The 27,517-nt window shown below is 40.5% G+C and overlaps 1 protein-coding gene across 7 annotated transcripts in view; it reads left to right on the top strand.

Moving 5' to 3' along the window:
- The window catches only part of SETD4 (SET domain containing 4), a 423,911-nt gene that overhangs the window by 387,221 nt on the left and 9,173 nt on the right, over window positions 1–27,517 (top strand). Inside the window, exons 17-18 of one of the 7 annotated variants that reach the window (XR_011074341.1) lie at window positions 12,483–12,548; window positions 12,714–12,944. The exons of the other annotated variants lie outside the window; for them this stretch is intronic. The gene's annotated coding sequence lies outside the window, so the exon portion shown is untranslated. Of the gene's footprint in view, window positions 1–12,482; window positions 12,549–12,713; window positions 12,945–27,517 lie in introns of those variants that run through there. 7 annotated transcript variants of the gene reach the window in all.

Genomic DNA, 27,517 nt, shown 5'->3' with positions numbered 1-27,517 from the left:
AAAGTGCCTTAAGCTCTTCTCTCTTGGACTTTTGAAGAAAGCACAAGCTATTAACACAATGATGCTGTTTCCAGTGTACAGCACCGTTAATTGGGTCTTTGCTATTTTCTGTATAGAGTGAAGTTTGATTTGGGTGTCAGCAAGTTGAAACCCTAACACAACCATCTTTCCTATGAATTCAGCCCTTCCGTGCCCCCACCCCCATCAACTGTGGTCAGTACTGCTGCTTCTCATCAAAGTTCTTCTGTAAGGAAAGAAAACACGGTAGAAGCATCTTTTCATTTCCTTTAACTTCTAGAATCAGTGTTGCCCAGTAGAAATAGGATGTGATGTATTTTAAAATTTTCTAATGAAAAGAGACACATGGAATTAATTTTAACAGTATTTTTTCACCACAAAGTGTCCAACATTTTATAATTTCAACATGCAGTCAATATAAAAATATTAATGAGATTATGTTATGTTTATTTTTCTCATATTGGGACTTCAAAATCTGGTGTGCTTTTACATTTATGCCATAAATTGATTCGAACCAGCCACATCTCATGTACTCAATAGCCACATGTGTTTAGTGACTACCATATTGGACATTGCAGTTATAGATGAATATTTCAGTACTGGTTTCTGATAAAAAGAGGATATCAGTCTTTTTATGAAGCACTGAGCAGTTAAAAGAAAATGGATTACTTTTGGGTGAAGTTTAAGACTATGTTGATGAGAAGAAAAACTTTATGAGACTTTTCACTGTAGAAATATCTTCAAGGTTGAGTTTTGTGAGTGTGTGTGTGAGATGTATGTAAACACACATGCATGCATATAAACTTATATTTAAAAGCTCTAGGGACTTCCCTGGTGGTGCAGTGGTTAAGAATTCGCCTGCCAATGCAGGGGACACAGGTTCGATCCCTGGTCTGGGAAGATCCCATATGCCGTGGAGCAACTGAGCCCGCGAGCCACAACTACTGAGCTCGTGTGCAGCAACTACTGAGCCCGCATGACTAGAGCTCGTGCTCCACAACCAGAGAAGCCACCACAATGAGAAGTCTGCGCACCGCAATGAAGACTAGCCCCCACTAGAGAAAGCCCGCGTGCAGCAACAAAGACCAAGTGCAGCCAAAAATAAAAATTAAAAAAAAAAAGTTCTATCAGTAAAGGACATGAATTGATAACTGACTTAAATATGTACTTGATTGTAACTCTAGCCTAAAATGAATTAAAAGCTAACTCTGTAAGTATTGAAGGCAATAGAAAACAATAAGAATTTTTGCATAATGATGAGAAAAAGCAGAAGGGGTCAGGTTACATATAGCACACTGGAAGTTTTCCCTGGCTATACCCATGTGTGACCCATAACTGATCATGCTGTCTTGTGAGGAGAAAACGAGAACTGCTAGTTCGGAGAAGAGAAAGAAAATAGAAATCTACTTGCTGAGGCTCCAAATGTATCATGGATTCATGCTTATTATTTAGTATCTTTATATTAATTTGGCTGAAATGTTAATTTGGATAGTATCATCCTCACCAATCCTCATCTCGCAATGTTAACATGCTCAGTTTTTATAAGTTTAAATCATGCATAGAGAGAGAATAATACCCCTATGAATGTTTCTTAGGGAATCGCAAGTACATACATGAATATGTGTGGCCACCCCTCCACACATGCAGACCCTCCCCTCACCTACAAAACAGACGAGACCACCTTGCCCTAACTCAGCTGCTGATGTAAAATGACACACTAGTGAATGTGTGCGAGCCAACTCAGGGAGTAAGTCAATGCCACGGGTTCCCACATTCTGAAGTGCCAGGTGACACTGGTCAGAATGTCTAGTCCGGGAACTTTATAGCTGAAAGTGTTATTTGAGATCCCCAAGTCCAGTCATCTTATTTATTAGGAAACTGAGGCACAGAGAAGAATGCCCATGGTAACACAGTCAGTTAGTGGCAGAACTGGGACCAGAACTCAGGGCTCCTGATTCCTAGTCCAGTGCTTTTCTCACTGAGATATTGGAAGAGGGAGAAAGTAACATAGATGAAGCGATGGTTTATCAGTCAGTGTTTCTTCAGGAAATAAAATCCAGTCTAGGTATTTCAAACAGAAGGAATTTAATAAAGAGAATTGGTTACATAAGTGATGTTACAGCTAAGAAACCACCAGAGAACCATTAGTCAATCAGTGATTAGCAATAAGAACATTCCACTGCCACCTCTTGGGCTGGAGAAGGACATGGCAAGGATGTGATATTGAACTGGAGCCCCAGAGTGGGGATGTCCTGGCTGGAGCTGGGAACTAAGAGTGGAGGACTGTCTGAAAGGAGGTGCAGGCACTGTTGGAATCTCTGTTACAGGTAGAGTAAGACTCTCCAGTCTTACCATTGTCTCGTGTTGGACAAAGCTAATTGGCAAGGAGCATGGGAAATGCAGGTCCCAGCGGTGCAGAGCAGAGTAGGGCAGGGGTTAGGAAAGCATCTAAGGACAAGTGACCCCTGCTGCCCAAAATGGGTAACCTTAAAAAAGTTCTATGGTTTTGCAACAGATTTATCATTTATTATGTTTTAAAACTAATTTCAGAAATCATTTGTGCACCAAGTTCACAATATCTGTGGTGAGAGGAGACGTCAGCCTGAGAAGAAACCGGTGCCTATAAATGTAGATAATCAAGAGCTGGCCACACCCATCATCCCTTTGGCCTTCCTTAGGTCCATCCTCATTCATTTTTGTCTTGAGATGTTGAACTTCCCAGTTTCTTTTCTGAATCCATAGCTTTGTTCTTTTTGGGAAATAAAAAATTTCCATTCAGGCCTTCCCGGATGTTGCTTCTATTTGTTTCACAATTTGGAACAACTGAGGGTGGTCCCGCAGGTACAGGATAAATCAGAATTCATCCAGAACCAAAGGGACAGGCTAGTATAAGAGAGGGTTTTTTGTTTGTGTTTGTGTTTGTTTCTGTTTTTGGCAGTACAATACATTTAAAATTATTTCTGGCATTAAATCATGCATGGCTGGAAAGAGTTAATCTGTCCCAGCCCCATGAAGGAGAAGCATGGGGAAACATTAGCCATCTTTGACTGAGAATATTCCGTGTTCTGGGAGCTCTCCTGAACGCTTTGCATCTATTAACTCACTTACGCCTCACACTCACCGTGCTATGTGTTAGAAACAACTCTTTCCCCCAATTTTCAGATGAGGACACTGAGGCTGAGAAAGATTTAAGTAACTCGGCCAAGTTGGTAGGTTGATAAGTGGCGGGGTTGTATTTGGAACCCAGGCAGCTTGGCTGTAGAGTCCCCATTTATCCACTAACTTGCGCTTCACTCACTCTGACCTATGATTGCTGGTGCCCGGGTCCTCCCTAGGGTCCTAGCCGTGCAGCACTGTGCTCTGATACCCAGCGGGCTGGTGGGATTGGCCAGGGAAGCTGCTGATACTGTGATGAGGTGGTAAGTGCCACATTATTGCAGGGCACTTAGCTGCTAATTGCCATTTAATCACAAGATGAATATAGTTATTTCTTTTCTCCCTCCACCCGAGGGCCAGCGAGATGGTAATTACTTCTGAACTAAGTGCTGAAGATGTGGCTTTGCACGGAGCTGGAACTAAATGCCATGACTCTCCGCCGCATTCCTGGCTGCCCTTGTTTACCCACGTGGCTAATTAAACACATTGCTTTGATATTAGATGCTCTTTCCAAGCTTCCCGTTTCCCTGAAATGATGATATTTTTTCCCCTGGGAAATGTGATTTCAAAAACCCTAAAATTTGGACTTTATATTTGGGAAGTTAAACAACCCCAATTTTTGTAGAGATGGCATTACATTTTGGCCAACAGTTGAAATAGAAAACTTCGCATTTGGAAAGTTCTAAATTGAAAGTGAGTTAACCTAGATCGTTTGTTTCTGTGCAGTCCCCTGTTTGCAGCTGGTGTATGGAGTTGAAGAGCTGCTGGGTTTTGTCTTCTGTTTTCTAAAGTTTGATGGATATAAAAACAATCATATGGAACTTCTCTAAACATGGACATGCAATCTATTAGCTCATGCTTGTCTGAGGATTTTTCCTCCAGGTAACTACTAAATGGGTTGGAATTGATCTGCTTTTTGCAGAGGCAATAAAATGAGCAGGTTAAGTGACTTGTCTAAAAAAAATTCAATTAATGAACCCAGTCCTGGTTTTCCGGTTCCCGGTCAAATGTCACAGGTGATACCCGAGGTTAGTTAAGTCTTCAACCTTATGAAGACCTAATCAGCTTGGTCCAGGCTTGGAATTAATGGAGCTGTGACAAAGGTCTCTAGTGAAGCAACAGTCAAATTTTAATTGGTTACCAAGGACTCAGTTTATGATTTTTATGTTGGGACTCCCTGTAGATAGTTATCTAAGTGACTTAACAAAAACCCTCCAAATCTCAGTGTCCTTACACAATAAGGCAGATGTTCTCAAACTTTAGAGTGTCTAAATCTCCTTATTAAAATAAAGGGCTTTTAGAAACCCTCTCGCAGGGTTTCTAATTGAGTATGCCTTGGTCGAAGCCGGGGATTTGCATTTTTAACAAGTTTGCAAGTGATACTGACACTGCTGGTCTGGAAACCAGTGCACTAAGGGCTCATTCTTTCCGTCATCACGGCCCAATGTGGGTGTATCTGGCTGGGCAACTCTCCAGGGATCCTCTCCTCCAAAAGGTAACTCGGGGCCCTAGGCTCCTTCCCTAGAAGCTCTGCCATTCCCTAAGACCGCAGAGCCCCTCTTCTGCAAGCAGCTAGTGGGTCCTGGAAGAGAGAGGACGTAAGGGCAGGGGCTGTTCCAAGGGCCAGGCCTGGGAGTGGGATATATTACTTTTGCTTACATCCCATTGGCTAGAATCAGTTATGTGGCCTCTGCCTAACTGTAAGAGGAAGCTGGGAACAGAGTCTAGCTGGATGCTCAGGAGGAAAAGGAAACTGATTTTGGTGAAGATACAGCCATTTGGGGCCACATCTAAGTTTACGAAAGTCCTCCTCTTTATCTTTCTCCTCCACCTGAGATGCTGTGAAAATATTTATCAACCACTGTTTTTGAAAGTTTAATGATGTCCCTTGACTCACCCGGATATATCACTGAGTACTGGCAAATGGAGTTGATGAAGAATGTTGTCTGTGCTCCTCCCAGGGATGGAGATACCATGATAGCAGTTCACTGAGGTGAAGGGTCTGCCTGCCCTTGAAGTGAGACCAGATCTAGAATGGGGGTCCCCATCTGTGCAAAGTGTCAATGTATTGTCTCCCAGCTCCAGATTGACTCTTCTCTGCCCTGATTTGTGATACTGGAGCTGGACCCTCTAAACATTTCTCCTTTGCCCACTGGCCAAATGTTAACTTCATCACAGGAAGGTTTTAGAATGGGAATGCAAGGTGAAAGCTCTTTGCTCCTGAGTTCTGGATTCAGAGTTCTGGATTCAGCGTTACCCTCCTCTGCAGTGGCCCAGTGGCCTATGCAGCTGAACTCTGGCTGTTGACCTCCGGCCATGTTCTCCCTGCTGGTGGCCACTTCCCAGAAGCTCTTCCCACACACACCCCTACAATGACAGGCTGCTTCTCCAGACCATCTCTGGCCTTTGCCTTCCAGAATGCTTCTTGACCACCAGCAGGTTGTAAGTTCTTGTGGTAGCTGAGTCCCCTCTGATGAGCTCTTGAGTCTCAGCCTTGTGGGTGGCAAGAGGGGGCTTCTCTCCTAATTCTTTGTCCTTTTATCTCTCTTCCTCATCCTAAAGGTAATGCTACTTCTTTAGGGTCCCTTTTTAAAAATAAAATAGTTAAACATCTTTTATAGTTAACATTTCTTTGCATTACATCTTCCTTGTTAAAATAACTAGAATGATTTCTGTCGTTTGAATGGACCCTGACAGCTGTGCCCTCCTCCTGGTGATGTTTTTCATTGAAAGGCAAAGTTGAATGTACACCCACTCACATCAAAAAGCAGGACAGCAAAACTATACCTACTCAAAGCTCACTTCCATCTAGTTTCTTCTTTATCCTTTGCCCTCACGATGTTGATTTCCTGCCCTGAGAAAGGCTGGCATTCTTGTCCAATGGGAATCGGGTGGGTGGGTCTTCAAGTCTCAGACTTCTAGACTCTATAGTCTGCAGCCTCAGCAACCAGGGGCTCCCTTGCGTAAGGCCCTGGGTAGGCTTCCCAGGTTAGCCTGGGGCATGAGAAAGAAAGATGAAACACATATGTCATCAGTAACCAGAAACAAATGTCGCTGCCTCGGTCTGTGTCCGAGGGTGAAACCATAAAGTAAACTGTGTGTAACCACCAGGTCTCGCCTTGGCTTGGTTCTGCTGCCACAGCAGTAGGGAATCAATACAACTTAAAAAAGAATCCCAGGCAAAAGTTGGATAAACAACACAAGATCTAATTTTAGGCCACAGAAAAGAAAAGGTCAGCATAGCATAAGGATAATAATAAAATTAATTCCAGTCAGCATTAGTTACTTATTATTTCTTTTTCTGCACAGAGGATGGATCCATGCCAGTGGAAGGTTGAGGCCAACTCTCCTTCCTTTCTTGCGAGCTAACCTTGGCTTCCCAGACAAGCCACAGTGAGGACTTTTTATCTGAGGCAAGTTCAGTCCTGGACAAAGGCAAACTCATTCCTGTGATTTAGGGACCCTGAGAAAGCTCTTTAATAGGAAACCTCTACCCTATTGCCACAATGTCTGAAATTTCACTGTAACAGCCTCCTGGATGACCATCTACAGACCACCTCCCCCCTTTTAAAATTGTGGTGAAATTCACATAACACAAAATTAACCATTTTAAAGTGAAGAATTCAGTGGCATTAAGTAGACCCACAGCACTGTATAACCACCATCTCTATCTAGTTCCAAAACAACTTCATCGCCCCAAAAGGAAATCCTGTACCCACTAAGCAGTCATCCCTCATTCTCCCTCCAGCCCCTGGCAACCACAAATCTGCTTTCTCTGTCTATGGATTAGCCTGTTCTGGGCATTTCATATAAATGAAATCATACAACATGTCTTTTGTTTCTGGATTTTTTCACTTAGCATAATGTTTCAGGGTTCATCCGTGTTATAGCATGTGTCAGTACTTCGTTTTTTTAAATGACTGAACCCAAATGTTCATCAGTGGATGGTCGGATAAACAAATTGTGGTGTATACATACCAACTCCCTTTTAAATGATTTTTAAATGATCTTCTCAAATGGAGGCGGTAACACATAGGACCACTGTGTCTTACTTTGAATGAGATTATCTGATAAAATGCCTTTGGACTAAAAGGACCAGGCACTTAAGTTTGAAACACTCATTAATGCATTCTTCATCATATTTTTTTGTTTTCTTTGGTTCAAAGAAATGAAGTCCCCTCATTAATATGTTAGTACTTTATCTGATGATGTACTATATTTCTATTTTTTTATCCTCTGGAGAAAGGACCATCACAGTTAAGCTATATACCACTACTAATACATTGTAAATCTGTGAAACAGTATTTATGTCTGTAGAGCCAGTACAAAGTGTTACTTAAAAATTCAAAGTGTATTCAAGGGAAGCTCCTAAAGAGTTACTTGTCAATAAATCTCTCTTTCTGTCCTTGTTTCCCATGAGAGACAAATGAAGTAGTCACTAGCAAAAATAGCTAGTAGCCTAATGACATCATTTAGTTGTTTGTGTGGCAGTAGGGGAGGGGATTGGTGTTCCCAATTAGACATTGCTTCTCTCTGCCTCTTCTGCTCATGACATACCATGATTCCCCACGGATGGAGGGATACAGTCAAAAAGTCTCAGGCTGATTTTCACGTCTCCACTGGTCTGGACCCCCTTCACCTCTATGACCCATTTTGTATAAGTATCACTGACAAAAACTCCTGTTCGAGCCATTTGGGTCTCCTACCTTCAGCCAAAGAGGACGCAGGCATTTCTGCTCTGGTATCTGCTCAAGCTCATGTGTATCATCTTTGAGTCCAGAGCCTTCCCAGCACAGGGTGCTGGTGACTCGGCATGTTATCTGATGGGCGATATGAAGCCAAGGGCAGTTTTCAATATGATCTGATGCTTTGCTTTTTTCAGGAGGGTGTCTCTGGGACCAGAGATGCTGGTAAGTAAGAGGCCTTTCAGGGGTCCGGTGAGTGGGGAGGAAGCAGCAACAGGATGAATTCTAGGGGAGAGGAGTCAAGTTAGACAGATATTTCTTAAACAGTGTCAACGTCAACCAATGGTCCTTGGTTGCTTTTCAGATTTCTCTTTTAGGTGACGGTAGAGATGAGTCCTTTCATGGAAAGTGGGAAAACAGGAAGAGAGACAGTGAGCAAGAAATACAAATATCCAGTCCAGTTTGGGGCAAATCAATTCATGGTGTCTGAAATGTCCAGGTGGACTTGGTCAGTTGGCAGCTGAGAATACCACTCTCAAGAGGAGCCAGAGGAAAGGGATATAAAATAACTATAAAAAGCACCACAAATATTTGCATGCTAATTGTGGCTTCTAAAGTCTTTGAGGGGGTTTGAAAACAGTTTGTTTTTCACATAGTTTCAGCATTATTCTTGCCATCTTATTTTTAAAATACTGTTTGCAGTATCTATGATGAAAATGCTTGCTTAGCAGTCTAACTCATATTAATCACAAATTCCAAATTCATGGCATCAGAATTACAAGAAGTTTCATACTATATAATTAGAAGAAGATTCCAGTCTTTGGTTCATTGACTCTGGAGCCATATTACAGTCTTGTTATATTTGATAATGACATAGCAGACATTCTATCAGAACTTGGATGCTGGAAAGAGATTCCAAAATGCTTTAATCTTGTCACAAATCAGAAGCAGCTGCTTCTTATAAAAAGGAAAGCTCATGTTTGGATGGTCCACAGAAAAACCAATGTGACTTACACAGTCTTAAATAGCAGATTCTGGGGTTTTCAGTTGGCAGGTGTTCTCCATCAAGCAAACCCCCCCCCACCCCCGCCATGTTGATTCCTGTTGGTTTTATTTCTTTAGACTTCTCTCAAACTGCAAATTGCATTTGTGAAATGAACTTTATCATAGGCACTTAGGCATTTTATGGTGAAGGCTAAGCATTATCTTGAGACTTTTACACATCGGAGAAAACAGATAACATGGAAAATGTAATTCGAATACAACTTGCCCCCTCTGAGTGGCAGAATAGCTAAAGAGAAAAAACTAAAGAGGGGAATGTTATTATCGTCAGTCAGTCAAGGGCTGCAAGCTTCGAGCGCTGAGCCTACAAACCTTCCGATGGTTCTATGATGACATGAAACTGCTGTCGTAGAAACTCTAAAACTAACAAGGGTATTAGCTTCATTGATTTTCTGAAAATGGGAAAGAAAAAAAAAAAGCGCTCAGCTAAGTCCAGGAAAGAGATTTAATACAACTGTCTTTTAATAATATTAAGTTTCCTAGAATCAATATTTTCTCCCCCTCATGTTATACTATGGGTTGCTACACACCAGTTGCTATGTAGGAGAATGGGAATCAATAGAAGGCTTACCTTCTTCGGAGACTATTTCAAAGGCCTGCATAATGGAGCATAGATTAGGAAGAATGAAATTGAATTTTAAGTACACTGACATTATGCTGTCATCTTCAACCATGGGAATGAAGATTGTTCTGGGGCCCGTGGGACCCATGAGGCTCAGGGCAAGAGATACCACGTAGAGACTGGCTCACAAAACTCCAGGGACTGTGGCTTCCTCCAGGACTGCTTAACAAATGCTAAATCCAGGCCTTTGGGGGCACTCCTAAAAAGTATCTTCAAACACCCCAAGGGTTACTTGATGAGTAGTGTTGAAGGAGTGTTCTTCATAAAGTTCAGCCTTAGTGGCTTCAAAATTATGCTAGATCTGGTCTGTGTTAACTCAAACTCTGATGTTGAACCCCCTTTCTACTTAGCTTTATTTTGTCTTTATTTCAGAAAGTCAAATGGATGTTTCTTAGCTGATAAAAATAACTCTTGATAGAATCACTGAAAATTATTTACAATGTGCTAAAATGACATTTTAAATATCTATGGAAAACACTCAAAAATAGCACAAAAATATCAAAACCTCAAATTTTGAGAGAGCGTAGAGTACATGAGTTTTTGAGTGTTGTTTAATAGTGTTTTTAGTCTCTTATTTTAAGAGATTGACTTGAAAAAAAAATCTGGAGATTTAATGTGATGTTGAAATTTACCTGTCACTATAAAAGAATGATTTGGATGACCCAGCAATCCCACTCCTATGTGTTTACCCTAGAGAGATGAAAACTTAGGCTCACGCAACAACTTACACGTGAATGTTTATGCCGCTCTATTAATAATCACTAAGATGTGGAAATAAACCAGATGTCCTTTACCAGGTGAATGGTTAAACCAACTGTGGTACATCAGTACCAGGGAATACTATTTAGTAATGAAAAGAAACAGACAGTAACTTTGATGATGATTCTCAAAGATCCTATGCTGAGTGAAAAACAGCCAGTTTCAAACAGCTGAATACTGTATGATTCCATTTAGATGATGTTTTCCAAAAAGGTCAGAATAGACGTGGAGAACAGATCCATGCTTGCAGGTGCTGTGAGGTGGGGAGAGGGAGAAAGAATGTGTCCATTAAGGGAATGTTTTAGGTGATGGAACTGGTCAGTACGCTGATTGGGGTGTTGGTTAGGCCAATCTATATGTATGAAAATTCATAGACATGTACACCAAAGGGGAAAAAGTTGACTTTACCATATAATTTAAAAATTAAAAGATTGCTTATACCTTGACTTATTTTTAGATTTGGAAACAGCTGCACTCAGAGGTGTTCCATACCGTAGATGGAAAGGTAGCTACTAGCACTCACACGGATGGGTTCTGGAAGAAGCCCTGTAGTTCAGTAGTTTAGTAGGAAGTTACTTGTGTCGTACTCTCCAATGACTTGAGCATAACCTGCAAGTGCCCCAGTGAACAAGTTGGTATTCTCAGTCATAAGACAGCACCTTTGAATGCTTTATAATTCGTAGCATTTTCCCATTTTAGTATTGCCAAGTAGGTAGGGCAGGAATTCTCATCAGAGTTTTGTAGATGCGGGAAACTGAGGCGTGGGGAAGTTAGGTAACTGGTCTCGAGTCACCAACTGGTGAGTAGCTGCGACTGATGCCCAGAGCATTTGAATATGGACTGATCTAACTCTAAGGTTTATTTTTAATTTTTAAAATGCTAATTAAAAATTTTAAAAATTTGCACCAGTCTAGCTCTAGGTGATGTCTTGCAAGCTGGAAATCACTGAGACCAATTAAGACATCTTTATATGTAGTCAAAGAGCCTCGTATCACAACATGCCCGGGAAACAAACAACACACAACCTGGTCACAGGAGAATAGTATAGGGAATTCCAAATCCTTCCTCATCTTTAAATTTTTGGCTTAGCTGGAGACATTTGCTAAATGTCTTGAACCTACATTGTCTTACTTTTAAAAAGAGAAAGCAATAAATCAAGGATTTAGCTCTCTGTAACAGAAACGTGGGATGCCAGGGAAACAGATGCAATGCAGGGAGAAAGTGGACCTTACCGACATTTTAAAGAGACAGATGTGGAAAACGAAGGGGTTTCTGCTGGACCACGTGTGCTCACAGCTCATGCAGCGGGCACTCTGGCTTTAGCCCAGAGATGGGCAGCACCAGCCAGGAAACAGCCTGTTGCACTGTGGATGGAACAGCAGCTCCCTTTCTCTAGGAGAGAGTCACTGTTTTGAGCGCTTAAATTTGAACTGGAGTCCCAGGAGATTGAAAGGTGGACCTTTATTTACATCTTCTTTTCCATCCTTCCAATTCCAGAGCTCTGTGCTTCTAATCTCCTACCTGCAATCTGTGTGAGGAAGGTGCTAGAAGTTCTGCAGGAGGCCTGGGGAAAAAGCCAGGGTCCTGTTCACGGTGCAGAGGAAGTCTGGTTCCGTTCTGAAGAGTGGGTAGCTGACCTGAGAGCGAGTGGAAACAGAGCAAAACAAACAACAAACCAAACCTAATCCAAAAAAAAAGGCACTTCCTTTCTTCTTGAGATAGGACACTGTAATCCTTATGGTTCTAAAGTCTAGAAAGGATTGCAGAACTTTTGGCGTTCACAGCTAAGTGAGTAGATGGGAGTGTGGCCCTGCACCCTGGTGTCAGGGGAGATAGAGCCTTGACTGGCCTCCTCGTTCTCCAAGCCCTAGCTATACGGGTCAGCCTGGCTGCCCATCGTTCTTTTACGATGACAAAGTGTCCTTTTGTGCAATTCATATTTTGCAGGGGCAGATAAGAAGACTGACTCTCTTCCTATGAGCATGATGCATGTTTTAAGTCATTTTCCATGCCAACTTCTTGTTGTGATGTGTTGGCGTGTTGGTCAACAAGGAAACAAACTTAGCTGGAGCAGATCAGGGGCCACCCATGGGTGACAGAGGTGTCAGCTGAGAGGTGGACACCGCTTGGGTCTGGGAACAAATAAAAAGCCAGCTGATGTCCCCTGATCCTTTACTTAGATCCTGCCAGCTGTGTTGGAATCTCCCATTACTCCATCAGGACACCAGGAAATTTGAAGAGATGAAGTGAGTCTCCTTTTTGGGATCTTTCTTATTTTCATCTCTGTCCCTCCTCATCTCACTCCGTCCCTTCACCTCACCTCCCCTACCCCATTTGTCCATTTGTTTGTCTTCCTTTGGGTTTTTCTCTGAAAATCTGCTTTTTAAATTTATCTCTTTCTTCCACTGTAGGTGGTGATTTGCATTCTGAACCCATGGTGTGCAGTAAGGCTTCTCCGAAAAAGAGTCCTCAAAAAGCTCATAGCGTAAAATGTTTCTATCTGGGAAAGACATTTCAGAATTGTTGATAAGTTTCATGTTTATCAGCATTTTTTTCAGGCTAGCGGTCCGGATGGAACTTTTCCAGCCTTTCTTCCAAGTTTCACCTCACTCCAAGTTGCTGCCACTATAGATGAGATATTTGTAATTGGATTCAGGCAGCCTGATACATGGAGTTATTACTGTCAGTCTACAGATTCCAAAATGATGACCTTATGAACATCGAAGCAAGATTAGTTATTACAGCACTACATGAAAGTTTAACTCAAAAACTGTATATTTGTTTGCCGACCCAGAGCTGAGCCTGACAGCACGAGCTCAGGCCTTTCTCTTACAGGACTCCTGGGGTAGCCTCAGCTGGGCGTTCTGATCACAGCCCTGTAGCTGTCCTTGCTAACAAAGCTTTCCTCCAAATAAAGGGCTTTCCTAATTCAGCCACTTCCCTCTCAGACTGCAAGTGCCACTCTGCTCACTGGTTCCAGCAGATGACCAGCTGTAGTGAGGGGAGAGTTGTGCACAGTGGTCCACCTTCTACTCCGTTTAACATCTTTTAACTCCTTCTCCAGAAAGCATCCTTCTCTCTCTGTCTTCCAAATGGTGAAAGTATCAACTTCCCCTATTCGTGGGGAAAATATTACACCAAGATTCGAGTTTCTCTATGCATTGAAATTTGGGAAAATACGAAAAATGATTACAATACAGAATTGTTTCACAGTATTGTTTACAAATAAACACGGTTTATTTATAGTTGGCATTCAGTGCCCCAGTGGTTCTGGGGTGGGACTTTTGCTGAAATGAATTAGAGTGGGGAATTATGCAAGGACAATCTTGTTATTTTAATAGAACGTACATGGACAGTCAGATAATCTCAGATAACCTCTCCGATTTCTACACGTTATTGCTGTCTCCTCTGTCTGTGTTAGTCATTCCATCTCTGACCACTTTTTGGTACAGTGTCTCCTTTCTAGGCTTTTTATTATTTTTATTGCTCTTCAGTTTCTCTATCAGTCATTTTTAACGTCATGCATCCATACTGTACCGTCATCTCACTAGGGTCTTAAATTCTGAGTGTTAGGAGAGAGTTAGTTCCTTGCTTTTTTTTTTTTTTTTTAACATCTTTATTGGAGTATAATTGCTTTACAATGGTGTGTTAGTTTCTGCTTTATAACAAAGTGAATCAGCTATACATATACGTATATCCCCATATCTCCTCCCTCTTGCGTCTCCCTCCCACCCTCCCTACCCCACCCCTCCAGGTGGTCACAAAGCACCAAGCTGATCTCCCTGTGCTATGTGGCTGCTTCCCAGTAGTTCCCTGATTTTTAATGTTACTTTTCTGCTAATATATTTGGATGCCACTTTTTTATTGTGTTAAAATACACATAATTTAAAATTTACCATTTTAACCACTGTAAAGTGTACAATTCAGTGGCATTAGGTACATTCATGATGTCTTGCAACCATCATTACTGTCTAGTTCCAGAACTTTTCATCACCCCGAATGGAAACCTCGAACCCATTAAACAGTTACTCCCATTGCCTCTTCTCCAGAACCCCTGGAAAACCCTAATCTGTTCTCTGTCTTTATGGATGTGTCTGTTCTGGACATTTCATATCAATGGACTCATACAATACGGTCTTTTTCTAATTTTTTTTATTGAAGTATAGTTGATTTACAATGTTGTGCTAAATTCTGCCGTACAGCAAGGTGACTCAGTTATACACATATATACATTTTTTTTCACATTCTTTTCTGTTATGGTTTATCCCAGGATATTGAATATAGTTCCCTGTGCTACACAGTAAGAACTTGTTGTTTATCCATTCTATATATAACATTGATAGTTTGCGTCTACCAACCCCAAACTCCCACTCCATCCCTCCCCCCACACCCCTCCCCCTTGGCAACTACAAGTCTGTTCTCTATGTCTGTGAGTCTGTTTCTGTTTCATAGGTAAGTTCATTTGTGTCATATTTTAGATTCCACATATAAATGGTATCATATGCTATTTGTCTTTCTCTTTCTGACTTACTTCACTTAGTATGATCATCTCTAGTTTACAATATGGTTTTTGCATCTGGTTTCTTTGACTTAGCATAGTGTTTCCAATGTTCATCCATGTTGCATGTTGCAGCAGACATTAGTACTTCCTTTTTTTAAAATGATATTCTTAAATTAACTTTTTTTTTTCTTTAATGAGTATAATTATTTTGCTTCAGTGTTCAGAGGATGGAAGACTCCTACATGAGGACATTTTCTCATCATTCACATAACCAAGTACAGAACTGGGCAGTATTTGAGTTTACTTGATATTTGAGCTATCATCATCGGTTCGTGCATGGCCCTCTCCCATTTTACTTATTCATTTATTAATGATACGTTACAGGCATCAAGCCTCTGCACAATCCAAGAACTAGAATACTGCCTATAATGTTCATTGACATCTGTCCTCCCCGCTCCTCCTGAGAAGTCAACACTAACTTGCATTGGGATTTTATAATGCTGCTCTTTCCTTGTTTCATTACTACAGTTTCATTACTACGATGTTTGACACGGCCTCCATACCCGCGGGTTCCGCATCTGCAGATTCAACAAACCGTGGATGGAAAATATTCTTAAATTAACTTTTTAGTTGAAGCACATTCTATTGCTGACTCAGGACTCATGAGCCCTGTGTTCTCTACAAATCTCTATCTTTCTAGTCTATTTCTTTCCAAAGCATAGCTTGGAATTTATCCTTGGGATCTTTCATTTTGTTAGTGAGGTGATGGTGATGATAATGATGATGATGGTGATGATAACACACACCTTCTTTTGAGCATCTACCATGTAACTGTAACAGTGCTGGGAACTTTACACACAGTGTCAAACTAATCCACAGAGAAGTCATGTTCATGAGAATTTCACACTCATTTGGCAAAAGGGGAAGCTGAGGAGTGGATGAGTTAAGTCCTCATCTGCGATTGAGAAGCAGAGTTGGATTTGTGCCCAGGACCTTCTGTTTCACAGCCCACCTCCTCCCAGGCTCTTGACTTTTCTTGCTTTTTTCAAGCTGCTCCAGGTCATAGAATAAAATAAGAGGAACCTAGTTTTCCATCTGGTCTGAAGCCCTTGGGAAGTGGGCTGAGTCAGGTTCTCCACTGGATCACAATGACTTTGGAAGTATCAATAACTTTGATAACTTGATGCTTTGTGAGGACACTGTACATAGTCCAGCTGTCTGGTTTCTTCCTTGCACCAGATCCTCCCCTGAGCATTCTTGCCTCTACACATTCTGTGCATTCTTTCTCCTCCCCTTACAGTCCAATCTGTCTTCCTTGCAAAGACAAGCTGAATCCAGTTCCCTCTCTAAAGCTGTATCCTTCTACTTTAACCAATTCTCATCTCCTTTCTCGTGACTCTGATAATGTCCTTATCATACACGATCAGGTGACTAATATGGTTTTGTGTGCCCATCTTGCCTCCCTAGGGAGATGAAAAGCTACTTCAGATCTTAGCCTTTGCTAACAAGTCTTCAGTAGATCCCTCACCCCGCAATCCAGCTTTTAGTTCAACTTTAGACATAGAATTATACTTTGACATACTTATTGGAAATAACTGGTCAAATAGTATAATTCAAACCCATACTCTCTCCTCTGCACCAAAGTAGACCAAAGACAGGAATTTACATACACAAAGATACAAACATAATGTGGGTTTGGAGAGGAACTATACTAGAATGAATCTTAGAGAAAGTAGTTTTTGGGACTCAGGAGAGGATTGTTTGACGGTCAGTGTTGCGACTGATCTGCGATGTTTGACACGGCCACTTAACAAGCAGTTGGGGGCAGGTACCTGGGGCAGGTACATGCTACTGTGGCTTTATTGGGAACCTCTGTTTTCTTGCTAAAAAATTGGACATATATATTGTGTTCCTCCAAACACAGTTTGGGGGATGTTGGTTTAAAGTTGCGTAGCCTGATTACTTTTATTTTTTATAAAAAATTTTTTTATTGAAGTACAATTGATTTACAATTCTGTGCCAATCTCTGTTGTACAACAAAGTAACTCAGTTATACACTCCAACCTGATTGCTTTTGAAGCATGAATTTAGTACTGGAGCTATACTCCTCTGAAGCAGAAGCCTTTCCTGTTTTGGTTAATTTGATATTTATGGAGGAAGCTCATTAACTCTTTGAGGACTTAAGGAGATATTCTATTTGGGTTGGGCATGGACAGATGCCACCAAAACCTCAGTGGCTTAACACTGTAAGAATTTATTATTATTCCACATGGTTTTGTGGAAGGGCAGTGGGGCTCTGCTCCAAACAGGCATTCCACACCCTCAGTAGTGGTCTTAAAAAGTCCCCTCCCCACCGACTCCAGCCATGCACACACGTTCTTTGACACTCCTCTGGTGGAGAGATGGTATATGTGTCCCCTCTCCTTGAACCTGGGCCAGCTTATTGATACTTCAGCTAATAGCGTATACCTGATGTAATATGTGTGGCTTCCAAGCTGGCTTCAAAAGACCATGTAGTTTCTGCCTTCTTTGCTGGAGCCCTGGGCCACCATGTATGAAATCTGACTGCCTTGATGTTGCCGTTTGTGAGCAAGTCCCCACCACTTAGAGAGTCTACAGTGGGCACTCAAGGTGGCAGTCTTAGCCTTTGAATCATCTTCCCCAGCACCAGATATGTGAATGAACAAGCCTTCAGATGATTCTAGACATTAGCCATTGACTTCCCAGCCTCAGATACAATGGAGCATTGACAAGTCATCCTCTTTTTACCCTGTTCAAATTCTTGACCCACAGCATCCATGAATATAAGTCAATGCTTTTTTTAAGCTGCTCAGCTCTTCTGCAGCATGGTAACTAGAATACCACCTATGACGCCATCACAAGGGGCTCAGGGCTTACCTTGATAGCGTAAGAGATGACAGGAGAGCTGAGCAACAGCAGTGACATGTTTTAGCCTGGAAGTGACATGCCTCATATTTCATTAGCCATGACTAATGACATGGCCAAACTTAATTCCAAGGGTATGGAGAAGTGTAATGAAGACATCACTAGAAATAGACAAGAACTAGAAATTGGTGAACATCAGTAACATCCACCTCCATAAGCTGATAACCTCATGCCTCCTGCTATGGACTGATTGTGTGCCCCCCACATTCATATGTTGAAGCCCTGACCTCCAACGTGATGGTATTCAGAGGTGGGGCCTTTGGGAGGTCATTAGGTTTAGATGAGGTCATGAGGATGGGGCCTTTATGGTAGGATTAGTGACCTTATTAAAAGAGACTCTAAAGAGCTTGCTTTCTCCCTTTCTCCCTCTCTCCCTCTCTCTCTCTCTCTCCCTGCCCTGTGAGGACACAGCAGGAAGGCAGCTGTCTACAATCCAGGAAGAGAGCTCCCACCAGAAACTGACCATGCTGGCTCCTTGATCTTGGACTTCTAGACTTGAGAGCTATGAGAAAATAAAGTTTTATTGTTCAAGCCACTCACTCTAAGTATTTTGTTATGGCACTGAAGCTGACTAAGACACTCCCACTCTGCAGATATATTCAAAGACTTATTTCCTAAGTACCCAAGCTGCACAGTGAGTTTGCTGGAATTTTACACAGCAAAACAATAGACCTCTATATGGTTTATGCTTCCTACTCATTACACTATTTTATCTGAGGGATGTATACTCCATGCCATGGCACGTATGTTTACAGGTAGGACTCAAATACACACTTCACATTTCTCTGACTTCCTGTGTACATTGATGTGCTTGATGAGTTTAGAGAGTCCTAACATTTTGGCAAGTGACATAATTTCAATAGATTGATAAATTATGATTTGCATGCAGCAACTGCCAGCACACAAGAACACCGTGACATTCTTCTGTGAGAAGCAGGGTCATGCTCAGCTCCTTCTGGAGGCAGGAACATCTCTACCTACATTCCATTCCCATCCAGTTTCATCTGTCACATCCCTCTAGGCAAAAGAAAAAAAATGCTTTGTGTGATCAGATAAGCCAGGTGAATTTGGGACTCTCGCAATAGTCACCATCAGTGCTGATTGGCCTTGTAAGTCATAGTTAATGTATGATATTTCAAAGGGAAAAAAATCACATTAAAAACGACCCAGCAAGTGGTGAATTGTACCAAACTATAATTTCGGATACTTGTGATTCACCAGTGATTTCCTGTGTTTGGAACAATGTTATAAATTTCTCAGAGGCTAATGGATGATTAGGAATGGATTTGCTGTGCTTTGTTTTACTGTAGATAACAGGCCACAGAAATATGATTTTAGTGGGTGCTGATGGACTGAGTCCCTTCAAAGGATTAATAAGATTGCTGCATTTTGGATTGTCTTTGGACAACTGAGATGCTGAGTGCCATTTACAAAGGAGGAGCTCTTCGCTTACAACAGCATTTTATTTTGACGACCAGGTGAATCCTGGGGAGGTCTGTCTGGAGCATCACACAGCACACACAAGTCGACGTTCTCTCCCCGCTCCGCCTACCAGAGCACTGTTACCAAAATCAACGATTAATGGTTGAAAGAGTCTGAAAAATGGCTATCCCTTTGACCTTTCTAAGGTTTGTCATTTAGTTGACATACCCATTACCTCAAAAATCAAATGTGTTTGTCTAAACATTATTCTGATGTTTACTTTGGGCACTAAAGGGCAGACAGCTGACCACGGACCCGCTGACAGTGATCAATTCAGCCTCGAATCTTGTCACTTTCCCTGTTTATTCTGCTATCAATCTCCCCTTTGCCTGCCACATGGCCACTTTCTGCTGCTCAGGCGCTTTTAAAACTAACAATAATCCAATTTAGAATTGATCAATGAAAATGTGTAGTCAGTAAGCAAAATGACAAAGTCTGCATGTAACCGCTGACCACAGTCAGGAGTTTATTTTATATGGATGGGGCTGAAGGCAAATTTTAATTAATTAATTAAATGGTGACAGCATTTGAGCTTCTTCCCTGTGTTTTTTTTTTTTTTTTTTTTTTTTCGAGTCAGATCCTCTAAGTTTTACTGTCTTAGAAATGGGGGAAGTGGGCCCGTTGACTCCCTGCTAGAGCCAGTATGTTCTGGAACAGTGCTGCCCCGTGGGCCTTTCTGTGATGGTGGGAATGGTCTAGACCTGTGTTGTCTGAGGTGGCAGCCACCAGACACCTCTGGCTGAACTTGAACTATGGCTTTTGCAACAGAGGAACTGCATTTTAAGTTTTATTTAATTTTAATAAATTTAAAGTTAACGTTAAATGGCTTTATGTGGCTAGCGGCTACAATTCTGGATGGGGCAATTCCAGAATGTTGACATTTTTGATGAGGAGATGAGGTCTGCTGATGTGGTTTGGATGTCATACTGTCTAGACACTGTGTATCAGGAGGTCACAGCTTCCGGCCTGATCCAACACGGCTACAAACCAGGCAAGAGAAGTTCAGGGAGATATTCAAGTCTTCCTTGTGTCCTAAAGGCAATGTCACGTTTGACCAGGGCTCCTTGCCTGGTCCGTGGCAGCAGGGCTCCCGAGAGGGCCTGGACGCTGCTCTGCATGGCTGGCTACTCCCCAGCAGAGGGGAGAGCTCCAGCGAGAGAAGGGGCAGGGCTGGTGCAGGAAGGTTCCTGAAAGTCCCCCAAGGCAAGCCCCGTTCTTGGCTGCATCCCAGGTCTGGTGTCCAAGACAGAAGGGTGCATTTCGTTCCCAGTGCCAAGTGGCTCCTGGGTTCTGGATGTGACCAGGCATCTTGCTGGGCCACTGGTTTCTGGCTCCCGGATTGTCTGGGCTCTTGGGCCTGCATCCCTTCTTTTCCTCAACCTCAAACTCCATTTTTGCCAAATCCAACAGTGGGGAGTCATTTGATGAATTTATTAAAGCAATTTGAAAAATCATTTCTTAAAATTATCTGCAAATGTTACGTTCAATGAGCAAACAGTTTAAAAACTAATTGCTAATGAGATTAGAAGCACATGTAATATTTGAGGGTCTTTTTAAAGACATGAAATCAACTTAGCTTTTATCTCTAGACAGATATGTATCAAAACCTAGATTAGAATTTTAAAAAAACTGCATAACTTATTTGAATTTCAGAGCTTATGGGAGAAGTTATGAGCAAGTAGAAACACTTTATGAGGGTTATGGTGTAATCAATGGAGATTTAAAATGCTGTACCAGATAACTATTGTCTTAGAAGGAAAGTGGTCTGGGTATTCTCTTGAAGGAGATTCTAAATTTGTAATTCTTGTGTTATTTACATACAGACAACAAAAAAAATTAAAAACAAAAACCGGTTTTTATTTTTAAAAAATGGAAAAAATTTATTTCCTGAAAATTTTCAGTAGGAAAAAAGTTTAATTGGGGGCATTTAAAATTAGTTTTTAATGAAGCTTTATGTGACAAACTGTAAGAGTTTGACAATGATGACAAAAGGATATCTTATAATTAAAACCAACAAATATCTATCCATCTATCTATTATCTATCTATTTCATCCATGGTTTCACTATCCAAAGACAGACACTGTTAATATTTTTTTGTATTTATATCTAATCTTTATTCTATTTGTTTTCATTCTAAATGGAAAGATCATGTATATACTATTTCTATCCTACTCTTTTTTTCATTTAACATTGTAATGCTTATATTTTCCATATATTGCATATTCTTTAGAAATATAATTTTTAAAAGTTACATTATAATTAATGAAATGAATATACACAATTTATGTAAAAACTGTGTTTGTATCTGGTATTTAGATTACTTCTGATTTTTTTCTTTTCTTTTTATAGATAGTGCTTCTGAATATTCAGAATTACTTTCTTAGGCTCCATTCTCAAAAGTGGACTTGCTGAGTTAGAGAGTATAAACATTGCAAGGCTCTTTGCCAAATTGCTTTGCAAAAGGATTATACCAAAATATCAGCAATATTTGAGAGTACCTTTTTCACAGTCCCCTCATCAGCAGTGGAAATTATTATTTTTAAAAAAATCTTTGCTAATTTGATAGGGGTCAAAGTTTACTTCATTGTTATTTTAATGTCCCATTCCTTGATTACTAGTGAAGGAAAACATTTTCCACACATTTGTTGATTAGTTATATTTCCTTTTTGGAAATTGCCTATTCACATCCTCTGTCAATTTATCCATTGGAGCTTCAGTATTTTAAAATTCAATTTGATTAACCTTTTTATATATATAATGATATTAGTACTTTGTCTAGATAGTATTTCCTGTGACTATTTTTCCCCAAATATGATGTTTGCCTTTTAATTTTGTTCTATTTATTTATTTTGATTGAAGAGAAGCTTAAAATTTAAACTTAGTAACATATAATAATGTTTTCATCTTACTTTTAGTAAATTGTACCTCCTCCAATGATGGTAAATTTAAAAAGTTTTTTCTTCTTGATTTCTTATATATTGATATATTATATTTAATTTTAAAGTTCCCTTGGAATTTATATTTTTTGGTGAACGATTTTAGGTGAGAATCTAAATAGATTTTTTTCATCAAATAATCAATTGTTCCAGGGGGATTTATTTATGAAATGACTTACCCCTTTCTCATTTATTTAAAATATTTATTTTACCATACATAATATATATGTATGCAGTAAGATAGCCAGTTCCTTGACTATTGTGTTCTGTAGATTTCAGTTTAACCTTGTTCCAGAATTTCAATATTTTATATAATATCGATTTATACCCTTGGTCACAACTGATACCATTGGTATCAATTTATACCATTGGCTGAAGGGTCCAGAATACTCCCAATCATTCTTTTTCAAAAAATTGTTTTGGTTTATTTTACTGTGTGTGTGTATGCGTATGTGCACACCACAGGAAGAATGAGTATCGATTATTGACTTTTTTACTGACGTATTTTGAGTTTTACTTTTTCCAGAGTCTTCCCATCTCTCAAGACCAGGTCAAATCCTACAGCCCACAGGGCCTTTCCTGACCCTTCTTAGTGGGAAGGACTTATTTCCTCTCTTACTTCTGTATGTCTTCACCTGTCCTTCTCTTAGAGCATCTTTATGTGTTGCCTTGTATTATAATTATTTGTGGACAGATCTTACTTTCATCCAGTTATGTGTCTGTACAGGCTGAATAATGGCCCCTAAAGATGTCCACGTCCTAATCTCCAGAACCTGTGAATGTCATCTTCCATGGCAAGAAGGACTTTGTAGATGTGATGGTTAAGGACCTGGAGATGCAGAGATTATCCTGAATTATCCAGGTGGCTCCAAATGTAAACCTAAGGGGGAGGCAGAAGGGGACTTGACTACCGTGCAGGAGGATGTGATGAGACCACAGAGGCAGAGATTGGAGTGATGCTGTCAGGAGCCACCAGAAGCTGGAAGAGACAAGGGACAGCTTATCCCCTGGAGACTCCAGAAGGAACTGGCCCTGCTGACACCTTGATTTTAGTCCCTTAAGACTCATTCTGGATGTCTGACCTCCAGAACTGTTAGAGAATAAATCTGTGGACTGTTTTTGCTATCAGTTTTTGAGGCTCTAAGTTTGTGGTAATTTGTCAAGAACCCAGTTGGAAATGAATACTGCTATTCCCCACATCCTAAAAGCAGTAATAGACTCACCCAGGGCACCGTTCAGGTATGAATTGTCCCCTGTGGGGGGATCAGAGTTGGAGGTGTCCAAGCCTTACCTGAGGAACGATGCTTAGAGAGTAGATTCTGGTTGTGTTCTGCTTTTTCGAATTTGATCCAGCTCCGGGGCCAGGAGTGGCACTGACTGCTCACGTGATCCTTCTTCTTCTGTGGCCATAGCTTCACATGCCAGTCTTGTTTCAAGTGAGATGCTGTTTAGCTCAGCATCTATCAGTCTCTGTGAGCTGAGTTCAAAGTCACCGCGACCATGAATTCTACTTTAAAGAAGTTATTTCCAGGGTTACTGCTGAAAGCCACAAATTAAAAAGAAATGAGTTCAAGAGAGACGTTTGAATGACTAAACTGATACGTTTTCACAAACATTCCTACTTTCAGCTTTCTTATTGTATAAAGTGAATATGAACATATATTATTGGAATTTGGCAATGCTTTTGCTTTATACAGTACATATTTATTTAAACATATGCTCTTTATTTTTTTATTGGCGTATACTTGCTTTACACTGTTGTGTCAGTTTTTGCTGTACAGCAAAGTGAATCAGCCACATGGTTACATATATCCCCTCTTTTTTGGATTTCCTTCCTATTTGGGTCACCACAGAGCACCGAGTAGAGTTCCCTGTGCTATACAGTAGGTTCTCATTAGTTATCTATTTTATATATAGTGGTGTATATATGTCAATCCCAAGCTCCCAATTCATCCCACCCAAACATATGCTTTTTTTTTTTTTTTAAAGGTAAAGCTATTTTAATTATTTATTTATTTATTTATTTATTTATTTATTTATTTATTTATTTATTTATTTATTTATGGCTGTGTTGGGTCTTCGTTTCTGTGCGAGGGCTTTCTCTAGTTGCGGCAAGTGGGGGCCACTCTTCATCGCGGTGCGCGGGCCTCTCACTATGGTGGCCTCTCTTGTTGCAGAGCACAGGCTCCAGATGCGCAGGCTCAGCAATTGTGGCTCACGGGCTTAGTCGCTCCGCAGCATGTGGGATCTTCCCAGACCAGGGCTCGAACCCGTGTCCCCTGCATTGGCAGGCAGACTCTCAACCACTGCGCCACTAGGGAAGCCCAACATATGCTTTTTTTTAAAAAAACTTGATTTAATTTTTCAGTGTCTTTGTGAGTAAGAGAAATATTATACACATTCTCCAGAAAAGAAAAGAGGACTAGCAAGGTGGGCCATTTATCCAACATTTTACCCTTTTATTTACTTATTAAGATTTTGAGGGTCTGCAAAATGCTCGACATTGTGTTAAGATTTTAGTGATTTGAAGTTGAATGAAACACAGTGCTGACCTTGAAGGGTGTTGCCATCTAGGAAACAAACAATTACAGTACATTTGGAGAGGGACTCTGTTAGGTGGAGGGATCACAGAAGGATGTGTTGGGTTTCAATCCTGGTTGCACATTAGAATAACTCCTAGGAGTTTAAAAAATACTCAACTGCAGACCCCAGCCCAGATGATGTGAATCACAACCTCTGTGTCAGAAACTGGAATCTGCTGGGGAGACAGATAAGGAGGAGAAGGCTGTAACACAGAGGAAACTTCATGTATACATAGGGCTTTAAGGGGTTGGGATTAACATATGCACACTACTATATATAAAATAGATAATCAACAAGGGCCTACTGTATAGCACAGGGAACTATACTCAATATTCTGTAATAACATATATGGGAAAAGAATCTGAAAAATAATAGATATATGTATATATATAGCTGAATCACTTTGCTGTACACCTGAAGCTAACACAACCCTGCAAATGAACTATACTCCAATATAAAATAGAAATTAAAAAAAGAAAGTTAATATCCCAGCCCGCCCCAAGAAAAACAAAACACAAAACAGAAACAGACTCACAGACATAGAAAACAAACTTATGTTTACCAGAGGGGAAAGGTTGGGGGGAGTGATAAATTAAGAGCTTGGGATTAGCAGATACACACTACTATATACAAAATAATCAACAAGGACCTACTGTATAACACAGGGAACTCTACTCAATATACTTTAATAACCTATATAGGAAAAGAATCTGAAAAAGAATCGATATATGTATATGTATAGCTGAATCACTTTGCTGTACACCTGAAACTAACACAACATTGTAATCAATTATACTCCAATATAAAATAAAAGCTTTTAAAGTTTAAAAAAATAAAAACTACTCAACTGCAGACCTCACCCCAGATGATGTGGATCACAGTCTCTGTGTTGGAAGCTGGGATCAGCTGGGGAGACAGAGGAGGAGGAGAAGGCTGTAACCCAGAGGAAACTTCATGTCTGCATAGGGCTTCAGGGGGCAGCAAGCAGGGTGCTGACCTAACATAGGATGCATCGTCCCCGGGGTCCCCACTCTGGTGGGCTGCAGGGTTATTGGAAGGAACCCTGGAGAAGGGAGATGGGATTTGTGGAAGGTGTACCATTTGCTGAGTGCCCCTGTGTGCCATGCGCTGTGCTGGGCTTTTCACAAATTCTCTCTTTTAGTTGTTGTAAGACTTTTCAGTTATGTGTTATTATCCCAGTTTTGCACATAAGGAGTCCAAGGCTTGGGTGATTGGGAAGCTTCCTCAGGATCACAAAGGTGGTAAGTGACAAAACAGGGAGCTGACTCCTTACTGTGCTGCTTTGCATAATTGAGGCATGGCTAGAGGTAAATACGGTAAATAGTGGAAGAAATGCCCAGCTCCAGCTCTGGGGGCTTTACTAGGAACTTTGATCTTCAAGTTGAGTCTGTTTACCGGGTGGGGATGGGAGAGAGGTGGGGAGTGGCATCCAGGAAACAGACAACCAGTGCACAGGATCAAATGAATGAAGCAGAAACGGCCTTTGTAGAGGTATCCAAGCGATCTGTTAAGCCTCAAGCATGGAGTGATGTGGGGTAAAGAGAGGAGAAAAATCTGTTTTGTGAATTATTAATCCATGTGTTAATAACGGTGTGTTAAGACTCTAATTGACCTCACTTTGAAGAAATTCTCTGTATTGGAAACTATTGTATGCTACCACTTGTTGTAACAAAACTTTTGGGTAGAAATACTACATTTTGACATTCTAGCTAGTCAATGGAGTTTTTCCACACTACTTACTATGTAGGTTTTCCCTAGCTCATGTAGACTCGTGACTGGGTGATATCAGAATGAACCCTTCAGCTTAGAGACTTGTTCCTTTTAGCTGTTTTAGGGTAGATTAGGGGAAACTGAAAATATGATTACCTTGAGGGATATTCTATTTAATTGCCATTTTTATTGGCCATTTTCTTTGCCCAATTTCAATAGTTAGTCTGATGGGATGAAAGTCCTTGCAAAGGGAAAGTTTGTATACATTAATATAAATGAATTCTGTATTTATATGAATAAGTATTTTATTTTCTCATAGAAAAATATGAGCAAATCTTAAACTCTCTCTGGTTCCAACCAGCTTTACCATTCAGAGACTCTATAGTCATTATTTTTTTACTCTAATCCTTTGTTTTTTCAACTGACTTCCCTATATTTTGAACTCTAGAGTCCTTACTTTTCACCCTATATTGTCAGTCTGGATGATATTTGACTTGTGGACTCTGGGTAGTAAACCAAACCTTAATTAATCTCAATACAATTGCCCTAAATGCAATTTTATTTTTTATTTTCTATTGTTGTTTCAGATAAAATGCTGCTATATTTATTTGATTCTTTTTTTTAAAACTGAAGGAGTTGATTTACAATATTGTGTTAGTTTCAGGTGTACAGCAAAGTGATTCAGTCATACATATAGTTATATTCTTTTTCATATTCTTTTTCATTATAGGTTATTACAAGATGTTCAATATAGTTCTCTGTGCTATACAGTAGGACCTTATATTTAACTATTTTATATATAGTAGCTTGTATCTGCTAATCCCAAATCTACAGTTATTTTAAAATCCACACATATACACAAATCTCTAAGTACACACTTATATCCCACTCAGTGGAGGTCAGATTGTTGTTAGGATAATAACCTCTCAGGGGGATACTCTCCCCCATGGCCTGGTCAATACATTTATACAATGTAATTAAACCATATCACTTCCATGACAGGAAATTGATGACCTTTTAATTATTTCAAGATAA

The sequence above is a fragment of the Eschrichtius robustus genome, chromosome 6 (assembly GCF_028021215.1).
Source record: "Eschrichtius robustus isolate mEscRob2 chromosome 6, mEscRob2.pri, whole genome shotgun sequence".
In the NCBI taxonomy this organism is placed as follows: domain Eukaryota; kingdom Metazoa; phylum Chordata; class Mammalia; order Artiodactyla; family Eschrichtiidae; genus Eschrichtius; species Eschrichtius robustus.
This window is presented reverse-complemented; position numbering and strand designations above follow the sequence as displayed.